A 14255-nucleotide genomic window follows, 5' to 3' on the forward strand; every position below is an offset into this window, starting at 1 on the left:
GATTAACTTTGAAATTCTTATCCTTAATGTGTTCATTGGGGCTTAAACAGTCATTCTTTTTTTGTGTGTGGGATTTTTTTGTTGTTTTGTTGTTGTTTTTTTCCTGCTAAATCTTACTATAAGGAAACCATACTGAAAATCTTTTCAGGCCTCTTTTCTCCATTCCCATTTTTGTCCTGATAATCAAAACAGCATAGCATGACCTCTTCACCAGTAATAGTTGCACTGATACTGCTGGCACCAGTTAATTCTGGGGTACAGGAAAAATTCATATGGAGAAAGTCCCTTTGTCTTACACCCAATTTTCAACAGGAATAATTAGCTTGTATAACCTAGCAGTCTGTTGATTTAACCTTACACCTATAAAAAATACATAGGTGGCAATGTAATTATTTTCAGGGATATGCTAGAATCACTTCCACATATTTTTCCCTTTTTAAAAAAGCTAATCTATAAATAACCCTTTTTCAAAAGGTATTTTAAAATATTTCAACAGCAGACCTTCTGGTCTTCAAGTAGTTTCATTTGATTTAGTTACCAGATTGTATTATGAAATGGACCTTTTGTAGATGTAATTGTTTCTGCATAATACCTAGAAAAGCGATGCTGAGGTACGATCAGCAGATATGGGCCATCTGTTTTTAAAGTATGTTGTATTCAATTTGTAAATTGATTGTTATTCTACCTGTAATTATGAATTCAGAATTTTAAAAATTGGGGGAAAAGCCATTTCTTTAGCAAGTTTTTTAGCTTCTCAGTTACCTGCAGTCTGAGCTGTTCTTAACTGATCCTCAGTTTGTGGTTGAGCATATTTCATACTCTGTAGTGAGAGCAGATTTCCAAAACTCTGTTGGCAGTTCATTCTGCAGCAAATTATTATTATGTCTAATGTTGACTCATTGCAGTTTAAAGATTTCTTCTTGTTTGCATCTTAGTAGAAATGGAAAATAACCACTCCTGGTCGTCTTTTCATAAATTTTCATATATTTGAAGCTATCTTTGGTACTTGTTCTTTGAAATCATACTCAACCTGTCTCTACAGGTATCATTTTCGATACTTTCAACATTTGGTAGTTTTCTATTGGATACTCCCCATTTTCCTGTATTTGTGTGTATATGTATGTGTTCATGTAAATTTGGTACAGTAATTTTTTATTCATTCAACAGATATTTATTGTTCACCTGTTTGTACCAGGAACTTTCTTAGTCTTTGGTTAAAGGTGAACAAGACAGCTACAGTTCCTGCCTTTGCTGAGACAGCAGTTACACTAATCCTTAATCATCTTACTTGTCTTTGAAGGAGATAAACAGGGTACTTGAACTGGAGAATAACAGAGGGATGCTTCAGGTAGGACATCAAGGAAAGTCTCTAAGGAAACGATTCATGAGCTAATACCTGACATTAAAGAAGCAAGCCAAGTGATGAGCCAGGGAAGATAATCATTCCTGGCAAAGAGAATAGCATCAAATGCAAAAAGGCTCACACTAAAGGAAACTCATGATTAGGTATTAATGCTTTATACAGAAAACTATACAAATCCAAACTTGAAGATCAGAATGGTTCTACAGTTTATGATATTTTCAAGGTAGCCTTATTTTGTGATAGTCTGCTTCATGTTATTCTCACTAATGTATCTTCTTCCTCAACCTTTGCTGTAAAAATTTTATTTGCACCACCTCAGTACTACTTAACAACCCTTTCTTGTATAAACTCTCACCGTTATAGTGCCCAGCTGCTTGCTTCCAGACTTCGTGCTGCCCGGTAATTATGTCTTCTACTACCCATCTTGTGAGCAGAGTAAATGTCCTAGGTATTACCGCTGTCAGGCCTGTGGGAGATACTCATTGGAGCCTCTGCCCTTTTACTTACTTGAGAGCTTGCAGTGGTGTTAGGCAACAGTTCTAGGGGCAGAAAACAACTCTGAAAGTGTTAGAAGGTTCTGGTCTTGGTGGTTACTCTTGCATTACTGTGTTAAGTGAAGCAGTGCCTACTGTGCTGTTTCAATAGTGGAGCACATCTCTACAGTTCTGGTGTGATTTTTCTGAGCAGTATGAAATTGGGACTCAACTCTTTGAAAACACCTGTTGAGCAGTTATACCTATTGAGCAGTTTACTTCATGGTCATAATTACATTTGTGTGAACATGATGCTTTTTAATGAGATGATTTTTTTGCGTTTTGTCTACTGTGGCCTAATTTTTATTGATTTCTGCCCCCTGCCCCTCATTTATAGGTGTGGTTTTCATTTTTGTAAGTGATAGAATGCTCTCTTTGTTGAATTTTATCTTTATTTAAATTAGCAACATTATTTAGGATTTATTCTCCACAATACTGGTAATTTTCTAGGTTTGATGACCTGAGAATTGAATGCCCGTGCTTTCTATCAGATTTCTAAGATGAGTAGTAGTTTTTCCAGTAGGTTTCACAGGGACACCTTGGGGGCTGGTTTAGGGGAGGCTTTTGGGGTTCCCACTGATTTTGGTATAACCAGTGGCACTTTTATTCTGTATTGAAATATACTGCATGAGATTTCTTTTGGAAAGAGTTTCATTGCTTTAAAAAGAAACTCAAAGTCTTTATAACCACTGGTTGAGATTAGAAAATATAACTGGAATTATGCCTACCTTCTGGAATACCATTGATTGTGCTCTTTTCTTCTTAAAGAAGCTTTCCTGATTAGATTTAAGCTCTACCAATTATACTGGTTATACCTTATGATATACATTCAGTCAATAAACATTTATTGATGTCTGTTGTTTGCCAGCCACTGTGATAGATACTGAATTATAAAAAGATGACTAGAATGGGGCCCTGACCCTTGAGCTGTGCTTGGTCTTGTAGAGGTTATGTTTTTTCCTGGGGACCTGTCACTTTGCCAGAAGGAAATCTTCCTAATTTTCTTGAAAACTAAATTTTCTTTGTATGGTTTTACAAATTGTTTAATATCTAGTTGTATTTTTTACCTTAAACCACATTCAGTTTTGCTTGATTTGTCTGTCTTTTGAACACTATCATGATTTCTCTTTTGTTAAAATTATTTTAATTTCACTTTATTTGTGCCTTTGTCAGTTTAAGACTAAGACTTCGATGGTAAAACAAACAAACATCATTCTTAGTCTCTTGCTAGTTGAAATCAAATAAAAGAGAATATATACCCAGTTGGTTTCTCTACCTCTTCCAAAAGCTTCCCATACATACCTTTAATACCCTTTTTTTCTTTTTTAACTAGTAAATACTTTCAGCATTTGTTCAGCATTAAATACCGTCTTGGTCTGAGGGTAGGGTAGGTTTTTGGTGGGATATGAAGTAATACAAGACAATCTTCACTGTACTTAAAATATGTCTTCATGTACAGTCTTTGCTTTAAAATCTGAACATTCCAATTTCCTAATTTGCCCCCTCCATTCCAAGCCCCTCTCTACCAAGTATCTCTTTAGATACCTAGTCTGTGAACACGAACAATGAATGACTTTTTTCTTACTGATCTAAGGCATTGATACTTAGACATAGCAAACATTTTCTTCCTGTCATATACTTTACTTTGTTAAATCATTATTTTCATTACCTGAATTTTATTCTTCCTCCCCTCCTGACAACACGTATCCAGGTGGTACTTGCTGGTTACCCTCTTTCTTGTTAGCCATGTTTTTATCTGCATATATCAAAGTGTTTCCTTTGAACTTACTAACAAAAAAGGAATGTGCTTTTCATACCTAGAGTCCTAATTTCTTCATTATGAAGGTTGCTATTCAAATTGATCAGTCGCTTTAATTTTACAAATGGCTCAAAAATTCTGTTTAGTAAATGTCTTTGTGACAGGCAAATGGTATAAATTTAAGATGATGAACTTTTCTGACACTTCTAACCAATCTTTTCCCTACGATACCAGATTTCCATCTTGGGGCATATTGGATTGTTGGATTTAGGACAATCGGGAGTAATGATACTATGTGGTCTCCAGAGGTAGTCAGAATCCTGCTATTGAGTTCTTTTTATATCTTTCTTTTCAAATTTTGTTTGTTTAGACTACACTTTGTATGTGGGGATTGAGGGGAAATTATCTCTCGGAGTGGAATTCCTGTGTTTTGAGCCTTACAACCAGGAAATATGAGCTATACTAGATAGCCTCATGATAGCATTTATGATAAGAACTTATCTTGTGTGTTTATGTAATTTTTTGAGTAGGAACTGTTTTATCTTGAATATTATAGCTAACTGTATATAGCAGAACTGCCTCAGTCTTTTTAGTAGGAAATAATGTGTGTGTATATGAATTTATATATACATATACACTCATAGAAAAACTAACAGTTGGGGTTATTCTAACAGTGTTAAAACAGTTGTTCCATTGTTTAAATCTCAGATCTCAGTAAAGTGTTCTTAATTTGTCTGTGTACATTTTTCTTTCATGGACAGACCATCAAAGTACATTAATTTTCTTAATCTGCTATTTGGCAGTTCAATTATTATACCATTTTTTGGCAACTTGGTAACTAAGACTCACAGCTAAAATTCATTAACATCAAAAAATGCTCTGTCATAAACCCCTTTACTAAATTATTCTACATTCAGCAGACTCTGGGATGTACTAACTTACAGTTAATTTTGTTGTTGTTGATAATATTAGATTGCTTCCTCTTTAATTCTCCCCTGGTGTAAGGTTGCTGCTTAAGTTGCCCTGGGAAGTACTACTTGCAAGGTCAGATTTTCCTGTATCTGACAGCCTGATTGAAGGTGGTTCAGCTCTGACTTTATCTTTGCTCAACATAAATGGATTTTCCAAGATTCTCTGGGCCATCCTTGACCCACAGGTGATCTCACTGGAGTATATTCACTTCAGTGTCAGTTGGTTTGCTGCCATGAGATCCATAATGGACCCAGAACTTCACCATTGCTTAGATGTAAGAGTCTCTTGGAAGAAGAATGCCACTAATGATGGGGATCAGAAAGTTACTAACTCAATATACAGGCTTTTAGATGTTCTTCAAAAATGTTCAAGAAAAATATCATTCTTTTACCCTCCAAAAAAGTAAGAGCTGTTAGTTTCTCCAAAATATGCTCTTTGATTTACTTCTTATTTTTAATTAAAGATGGTAATTTATTGAACAATGAAATTTATAATATATTGATTTAAGGACAAAAGTGAAGTTTTAGAATTTTAAAAATACTTAAATATTATATATTTTCCATTTCATAATTGTTCTGTTTTCTCTGTAGCTTTAAAGTTTTTGACTATTTTATAATGTTAGTAGGTAACTTGCCATATTTCTGGTTCTATATTAAGTTCTACCCTTTATAATGCTGTTATTATAAAGTTGGTTTTCAGCATTTGTCTGTAGCAATAGAAATCTTACTAAGTCTGTTCTTCCAGTAAGGTTGTTCTTTTTTAAGTCCCTAAGAAAATATTTGTTTGCCACTCTTATTATTCCTAATCTTGGATTGTTCAAGCTGAAAAAAAAAATTTTGGTGAGAAACAATAGGGTCCTTTTCTGGTGAATAGGTTCCTGCTTTACGATTGGAAATCTGTTGCTTTATACAACTAATATACACACAGATTAATTAAAATTGTGAAAAATACTTTACACATAACAGGTAACATGGCTGAGTTTTGAATTTAAAAAAAAAAAAAACTCAGCTTTTTGACAAAACGCAGAACTCAAATTGGTACTTTCTTAGACCAGTTTTACCTCATGCCTCATTCTTTCTTTTCCAACCCTGACTTTAAAGGCATATTTGTATCTTTTTATTAGTGATAGTGAAGATGTGACACTAACCATTTTATACAAAAGAGTAAAGAAAGAAAAACTACACAGATTAAGATGAAAACAGTTCTACAGTTGTTGAATTAGATCACAGCATGGTGGGCAGAATAAAAATGTTCCTATCTGAGAATATTCCTTTTGCCGTCTTTTCCCAAGGCCAGACCTCCTGGTGGAGAGCATTTAAAAGTAACATTCTGGGCCTTTGTTATCAGAGGGCTGTCTCTCCAGCTGGCAGTTCTTTTTTTGTTTGTTTGTTTTTGTTTTTGTTTTTTTTTTGAGAAGAAGTTCTACTCTTGTTGCCCAGACTGGAGTGCAGTGGTGTGATCTTGGCTCACTGCAATGTCCACCTCACAGGTTCAAGCAGTTCTCTTGTCTCAATCTTCTGAGTAGTTGGGATTACAGGCATGAGTCACCACACCTGGCTAATTTTGTATTTTTTTTTTTTAGTAGAGACAGGGTTTCACCATGTTGGTCAGGCTGGTCTCAAACTCCTGAACTCAGGTGATCCGCCTGCCTCAGCCTCCCAAAGTACTGGGATTACAGGCGTGAGCTGCCACACCCAGCCAGTCTTTGTTTTAGTATGATGCAAGATGGTGGAAAACAGTTGGCATAGAATATTTTCACCTAAAAAAAAAGACAGGGCTTATAGAACTGGATTAATTGCAAAAAGAGAATACAGTAAAATACCATACAACTGGACAAAGCTAGAATAATCTTTAGAAGATTTGTCTGAAAACAGGTTTCAACAGTGAGCTTTTATACACTGCTCACTAATTTGCTTGATTACTACCAACTGTTCTTAATGTTAACACCTTTAAATAAGGTTTTTCTGGACTTCCTCGCCTTTTAGCAAGCTTGGAGGAACTAGCCATTAGCTAGTGATATCTTGGGGACTGAAGCCGTTAAAGGTAGCTTTATGCTCTTGAAAATTCTTACCTTTTCTCTAGTGATATTAAGGAAGGAGTGTAGTGTTCTCAGGGTGACCAGTTGCCCTAGTGTTGCCTGGGACTGAGGGTTTCCCTGGATGTGGGACTTTTCAGTACTAACCCCAAGCAAGTCCCAGGCACACCAGAAGGAGCTGACCACCTTAGGTGTTCTTGTGATTTACCCTCACTTCCTTACGTTGTCATAGTTGCTTCTCAACTCAGCTGCACCATGGCTGTCAACATTTCTGATACTGGGATATGTGTCCTCTAGTCACTTACTACTGTGAATAGAACATGAGGTTTATAACACAAGTGGTAGCTGAAGGTACCAGCATGGTGGTGAGACTCTCACACAGTGATCCAGCAAAGATAAATGTTTTAATGGAACAGAAGGGGCCAACTAGATAGCTAAGTTCTTCTGAACCTATGTGTATATGTAAGTACAAATCATGTGTCCTTACATGGTTAAACTTCATCTGAAATTTAGATTTTTCATAGTAAAAGGAAACCAATTGTGGTTGTGGATTTCTTTTCTTGTGAGGAAATACATGGCCTTTGATGCTCTGGCCTCTTCTGCATTTCCCAGTCTGTCCTGCTCAAGAAGCTAGAATGTGTTGTTACATTTTTCAGTGAATGTTGTGTTGAAATGACTAAGTGCATCAGCCAATGGCAAGTGAAGGAATCACGAGTGTCCTGATGCAGACTGAGCAGTTGCTTTCAATTCTTATAGCCTCCTTCCTATAAGGTGCTTACCAGCTGGAACACTGAGCACGTAAGGTGAGATTTTTTTTTTCCTCTGATGGGATTAACTTTGTAATGCAATATGATGGATGCAGACCCTGTTGTTGTTTCTCTCTGGTAGTCCTCAGTGGCTGCATCCTTGGTGCACTGTGATGGAGATATTAAATGTGCTCTTTGTAAGCTTTCATTCTATGACTGTCAAAAATACGATGTAGTTCCTTTTTTATTTCTATTAAACAATGAGCTGAGGCTGTATTACAGCTGGTTCAGTTAAAATTGTTGAATACTTATGTCTTTTCCCCACCTACACCAAATACTTTATTCTGTTTAAAGTACAAAAAAAAGTTCTGCTTAAGAAAGCATTGCTTACATGTCCTGTGATTTCTGGTCAATTTTTATATATATTTGTGTGCATCATCTGTATGTGCTTTCACTTTTTACCTTGTTTGATCTTACCTGTGTTAACAGCACTGTCACCGTTGAAAGGTGGACAGTTTTCCTAGCATTAAAAGAAAGCCATTTGAGTTGTTTACCATGTTATTTATGGGACAAATTTTTGTTTATTTTTTTTTAGATGGGATTACATTTTGGTGTTCACTCCCTAAATTTTGTGGAAACCAAAAAAAGTGATTATATTTCACATATGGGCATACGATTTTAAGAGTGCATGTTTTTGTTTTTTTAATTTGGTGTTACATAAAAAATTTTCCTATTCTCCCGGCAGATAAATCTGTACTACTTAATATAGCCCACAACAGGCACACGCCACACACTGCACAGTGATAGTTAGACATTTTGATTTATTTGAGCTTGCCTATGCCACATTAGCACTCTAATACATAAGATCTATGCCATAAACAAAAACAAATTCAAAGTTGAAATTTGCTCCAATGTACTTTTAGCAAAATAAAAATTTTAAGGCTCCATTGAAAAATACTAGATAAGATATAATCTCATAATATATAATTATGAAATAATTTTTAAAATGAGAAATATTTATATCAGCCATGCTTCCTTTGTGCCTTGCAAGAATTCACTTCTGTGGATGAATCAGTATTTTTCTGGTTAGCAGACTGTTTTCTGCAAACCATTTTAAACATGCTTCAGTATGCAATAAAAAGCGACCTCAAATACTACATCACAGTATCCTGTTTGGCATAGAATAGCCCTGGGACTAGTGCAGTTTTATCAACACCTTTTAGGAGGAAAGCCAAGAAGATTTACTATAATTGCTACCACCTGCCACTATATAAATCTGAAAGGAGCCTCCCAACATTGAACAACGTTGAACAACATTGAGGGATGACTAGAGATCTTTCTACATTGTCACTTCGCCCTGGCATTGCCTTTCACTGCTTAGCTTGAAGGTGACACTGATCTATATCAGGAGATTTTTATAGTGGCCCTAGCATCCATAATTCCACATGTTCATCAAGAGGCTGGAGAGTGTGAGAGAAGTATTAAAGTCTGTGAGCTGTTTCCACACTTGGCTTATTCTTTTTATTTTTTTTTTTCTTCAAAATGGATTGAAACCCTCTTAGTGCTTAAAGCAGACATACCAGTATCAAACTGATGTCATCCAGTGCAGTTATTTTAAGCTCCAGGTTTGTCTAAGTTTGGGTGAAGAATGTGTTAATTTGCTACTCAAGAACATGTTTGCAACATACAGCTATCCAGCTTCTTTTTTGACAGACTCATCCTTTTCTTCAAAATACACAGTAAGCCCAACCTAAAAATTAAAGTTTATAAATGTAAGAATAGAAAAACCCAGAAAGCTAATTTACACATAAAGATTATCTTCTGCTGCAATAAATAGATAGGGAAATATTTGTAGAATTGGTTTAACTGATTTTGTAAAACAAATGTCATGCTATTTTGCCATAGTGAGACATGCAGCAATTCTTAAAATCACGTTAGTAGATGGTAAGAACATTGAGTTAGACTTAGCGGATAACAAGTTCAGTGAACAATAGACTAAGCATGCTCTTTAGGAAGCTGCATGGGAACAGAATGTGTTACTGTGCTCCAGTCCAAGCTGCATGACTTTATTGGTTATAGAATAAATGGAATTTGAGTTGGGGGTTTGCCAATTTTTACAGTCTGCAATAGTTTTGTTGGCTGCCTCTGCACCTTCTAAATGTTATGTGAAAATACAATTCAGTTTTAAAGTAGTTTAGGAAAGAAGTGTGATGACAGATAAAAGAGAAGTTAACTTCTGAACACGTTGGTCCAGGAAGAAGATGGGCACAATGCAGTTTAAGCCCAGGGTTGAAGAATACATTGAATTTAGAGAGATGGGGAGGACTTTTGAAGCAGGTCAAAATGAGACACTGAAACAGAACTCTCACCTGTATGTATGGATATGCATGAAAACTGAGCAGTATTATTGAGCTACTTACATGGTGAGCAGAAAATTGATAATCACAAGCTGGGTAGGTTCTGCTATGAAGCTCACATCTAATCACAAGGCCTAGGTGGCTTGGAGTTAAAAGCCAAGGATAGCTGTATAGTTTGGATTCCATAGTTTACAGTGAGATTGTGCTACTGAGCAGTCATTTTGGGGGACAGTCATTCTGTGAATACAAGCCATAACCTAGCCAAGAATGGGCGATGTGGAATGATGAGGAAGTTGCTGCATACACACACTAGTGTCTCTGTGTGTGTGTCTGTCTGTCTCTCTCTGTGTGTGTGTGTGTGTGTGAAACATTTTTTTGCTCACAGCCAAAGATGATTATTCTAGAGAAGCCATTGGAATTTTAGCAGAGTTTTATATGTATGTGGATTTTTCTGATAAGTAGCAAATCAGAGGCCTTAACCACTGCCCAACAGCAGTTCTCCATTGAGACTACATATCCTGAACTTAAGCAAGAAATTCATTTGTTCTGATTTGAAATCTTACAAAGTTTTTCTTCATTAGAGGTCTTTATACTGTGGAGGTATTTGATCAAACTACTTGAGATATAAGTACTATTTTAATACAAAGGATGACGCACTTTTACATAGTTTGCCATTTGAAAGTGTGCTTCAGTGGGAAAAACGATTTTTTTTTTTTTTGAGAGGGATTCTTCCTCTGTCACCCAGGCTGAAGTGCAGTTGCATGATCTCAGCTCACTGTAACCTCCACCTCCTGGGTTCAAGTGATTCTCCGACCTCAGCCTCCTGCCTAGCTGGGATTATAGGTGCACACCACTATACTTGGTTACTTGTTGTATTTTTAGTAGAGATGGGGTTTCACAGTGTTTGCTAGGCTGGTCCTGAACTCCTGACCTCAGGTGGTTTGCCTCCTCATCCTCCAAAAGTATTGGAATTACAGGCATAAACCATTGCACCTGGCCGAAAAAATGAAAATTTAAATAAGCCTAGCTTACCACCTGGAATATAAATATTTTATAGGAATACCTACATTGCTCTTTTATATTGAAAAAAGCATTTTCATATCTGTTTTACCCAAGTACTACTTCAACTTTTAAATCATGAATAATAGCATGTTATCACCACATTTAAAAATGAACATAGTTAATCAAAAACACATAAAAAATTGAATTTTACAGAGATAATTGAATGCTTTCATCTGTAAAAGAATTAGTGGCCTGCAAACCACTGTGGTTTCTTGCTATGCTTTGAAGTTGTCAGTGGGGGAATTTGCTGCCACAAGTTACATGCACTTGTAGGCAAAGGGAAATTCATATTTTTAATTCTAAAATGAAAACCACTAACCAACTTTTAAACGTGAAAAGTTTAGTCATTAGCATAGGCATTATTTTCCTGTTCTTTATCATTTCAGGATTCAGGTTCTTAAATTTAACATAAAAGTTTATAGACAAAAATCAAGCTACATTTGGTAAGCCAAATTTTAGGATTCAATGTCTCTTAACAGTCTCTCTGTGACGTGTCATGTGGGACAATTTTTATTTGCCAAAATGTCTACTTCATACTACCTGGGTGCTGCTTCCCCTTTTTATCTCTCTACTCCTAACCCCCTATAATTAAACACCTAGAAAACTGCCCTCTTTTAGAATACCTAATTGATTTTTTAAAATATTTTTTCAGAATCAAAATTACAAAAGGGAGAGATACCTAGGAATCTGGCTTGTTGATATTCTTTAAAAGATCACATTTGATTGAAGGTGGGTGCATATTTTTTATATCCACTCTTTCCCAATTTGTATATGACTGTCGTAAAATTGGATGTGCTTTTTTTTATAACCTGTATTGCCACCAAGTAATCATCTCTTAATTCACACTTTACATAGTGATTGACTAAAGAGGGGTATTGAACATAAATTTATTTTTAAGATTAAACTGAGAAATGGAGGATTTACACAATTTTAGTCTCTATCTAGTTGGTGTTTCTCGACTGGGAATAGCAGTATCTTAAAGGCCATTTTTAACAAGAATGCTAAGGATGGAATGCTTGAAGGAAACCGTCCTATACAGTCAAATACTTCAGTTATCTTGGATAATAGAATGAAAACTCAGTTGCCTACTTTGAACAAAATTTTTTGGATTTTAATGGCTGGACAGAATAACATTCTGCTAATTTTAAACCTTGCTTATTTCCGACGTAATGGAAAATGCAGTTTGACTCAGAGTCAGAGATCTGGAGTTTGGGCCCTGATTGTGCCAATTTATGTGACTTTAGATAAATCTTTTCATCAGTGTGCTTTAAAGTTCCTCTTTTCCTCCAGTTCCCCAAAAATGAGGAAGTTAATTTTCAGGGTGGTTATCGGAATTAAATGAGAACACTTGAGAGAGCATTCAGTCCAAAGTGGGTACTCAATATTAGATGGCTGAATCTGCACAGTCTGCAGAATACAAGGCAAAGGTTACTCTGAAGGTCTTTGCCAATAATGAATCTTTCTCTAAGAAAGTTTGCAAATGAGATGTCAAACTCAGAAATGTCACATAAAACATATTGGAGCAATTATTGCCACAAAAGTAACTCAGCAACCACAAAAACCCAGTGGTATGCAGCGATAAACAGTTTATGAATTGATAAGTGATTTTGGGTAGGTGTCTCTGGATCAGTTACAATCTTTCCTCATTAATGAGGGAGTTGGCCTCAAGTGGAAGGACTTGGCATTTTTCCACATGCCTCCTATCCTCCATTAAATAAGCATGTTTTTGTGGAGGTTGTAGAAGGCAATAACAACCAAGCCCAATCCCATAACTCCCTTTCAAGTCTGCATGCCTCTTGCTACAGTATTCACCAGGAGCAAGCCACATGGCTAAACCCAGTGTGGAAAGGTACTACAGAGTTTTTAGACCAAGGGAGAGAACACAGGGGCAAAGAATTGGAGCCTTAAGTGCAGTGCAGTCTACTACACCCTTGCTTTGTATTTGACAGGTTACTGTACTGGTTTGCTAGCAAGTAATAGAAATGTGGAGAAGCTAAAGATTGCACAAGCTGGGTCTTAATAGAGTGGTCTGTTTGGTTCGAAGTGTTTTAACTCATGGAGCATCAAGTAAAAGCCTAATCTGACATACATTAGGAAGACAAAAGCAAATGAATGTGTTTTCTATCTAAAAGTTCATTATTGTGGTTGCTCCTGGCCATTATCACATGACTGGAAGTTAACACCCACTAACTCTGAGCCTATCCTGTATAGCACTAGAAGAGTCCACTTCATATATGAGGAAGAAAGAGTCATTCAATTCAGGGAAACCTTTTTCTCTTAATGTGAACATTTACATTAATGCCATTTCCAAAACCTTTCTGGGACTTCTTGATACAAAGCTGCTATCTATACATGCTGACTGTTTTTAGAAGCTTGGAGTGCTTTTAGGAAACTTTCCAATACTGCTTTAGCAGTAATTTGGTTGACTGATCAAGGTCTGTTTTACTTTGACACGGAAATTTTTAAAAGACAGCAATTATCTTACCTGGAGAGTCAAGTTTTTGCTTCCAAGGAAGTCAGGAAGTAAGCTTCTTTTTGGTGATTTGGCTGTGCTTGGTAGCCTAGAAAGTGGAGTCAACATCAGTCTTCAGTGTTTGTGTGCCTGTCTTAGGCTGTTTTGTTACCATAGTAAGATATCTGAAGCAGAGTCACTTACAAAGAAAGCTTACAATTCTGCAGGCTGGGAAGTTCAAGGGCATGGCCCTGGCTTCTGGCGAGGGCTTTGCTGCTGCTTCATAGCTTGATGGAAAAGGTTAAAGGGGAAGCAGACGTGCAAAGAGACCAAACAACCCACTTTTTAACAACAACTAAACAAGTCTCTTATTAACAACCCACTCATGGGGACTAATCTAGCCTTGAGAGAGGGAGAACTCACCGCAAGAGCCACACCAAGCCATTCATGAGGCATCTGCCTCCGTGAACCAAACATCTCCCACTAGGCCCCAGCTCTCAGCACCACCACAATGAAGAGAAAATCTCACAATGTGTTTGAGGGACAGTTTGGGAGACGAACCATAGCAGTGCGCAATATTTCTACCAAAATTTTCAGGTAACTTAATACATTTTTCCTTGAATGTATGTTTAAATGGGCTTCCCCTCCCCACACTCATCTTGAATGGTCCCACAACTTTTGATTATCACCTTCCTGTAAATACACAAAAATATTTTGTGGTCTTCTGGCAGCCCAATGGATGGAACTTTTAAAAATCTTTTTGTTGTTGCTGTTGGTTTCAACCTTTCTACTATACCCATTATTTTTGTAAAATACGAAAGCATCGGCCGGGCGCGGTGGCTCAAGCCTGTAATCCCAGCACTTTGGGAGGCCGAGGCGGGTGGATCACGAGGTCGAGAGATCGAGACCATCCTGGTCAACGTGGTGAAACCCCGTCTCTACTAAAAAAAATACAAAACATTAGCTGGGCATGGTG

This window comes from Saimiri boliviensis, chromosome 13, assembly GCF_048565385.1.
Source record: "Saimiri boliviensis isolate mSaiBol1 chromosome 13, mSaiBol1.pri, whole genome shotgun sequence".
NCBI classification, from domain to species: domain Eukaryota; kingdom Metazoa; phylum Chordata; class Mammalia; order Primates; family Cebidae; genus Saimiri; species Saimiri boliviensis.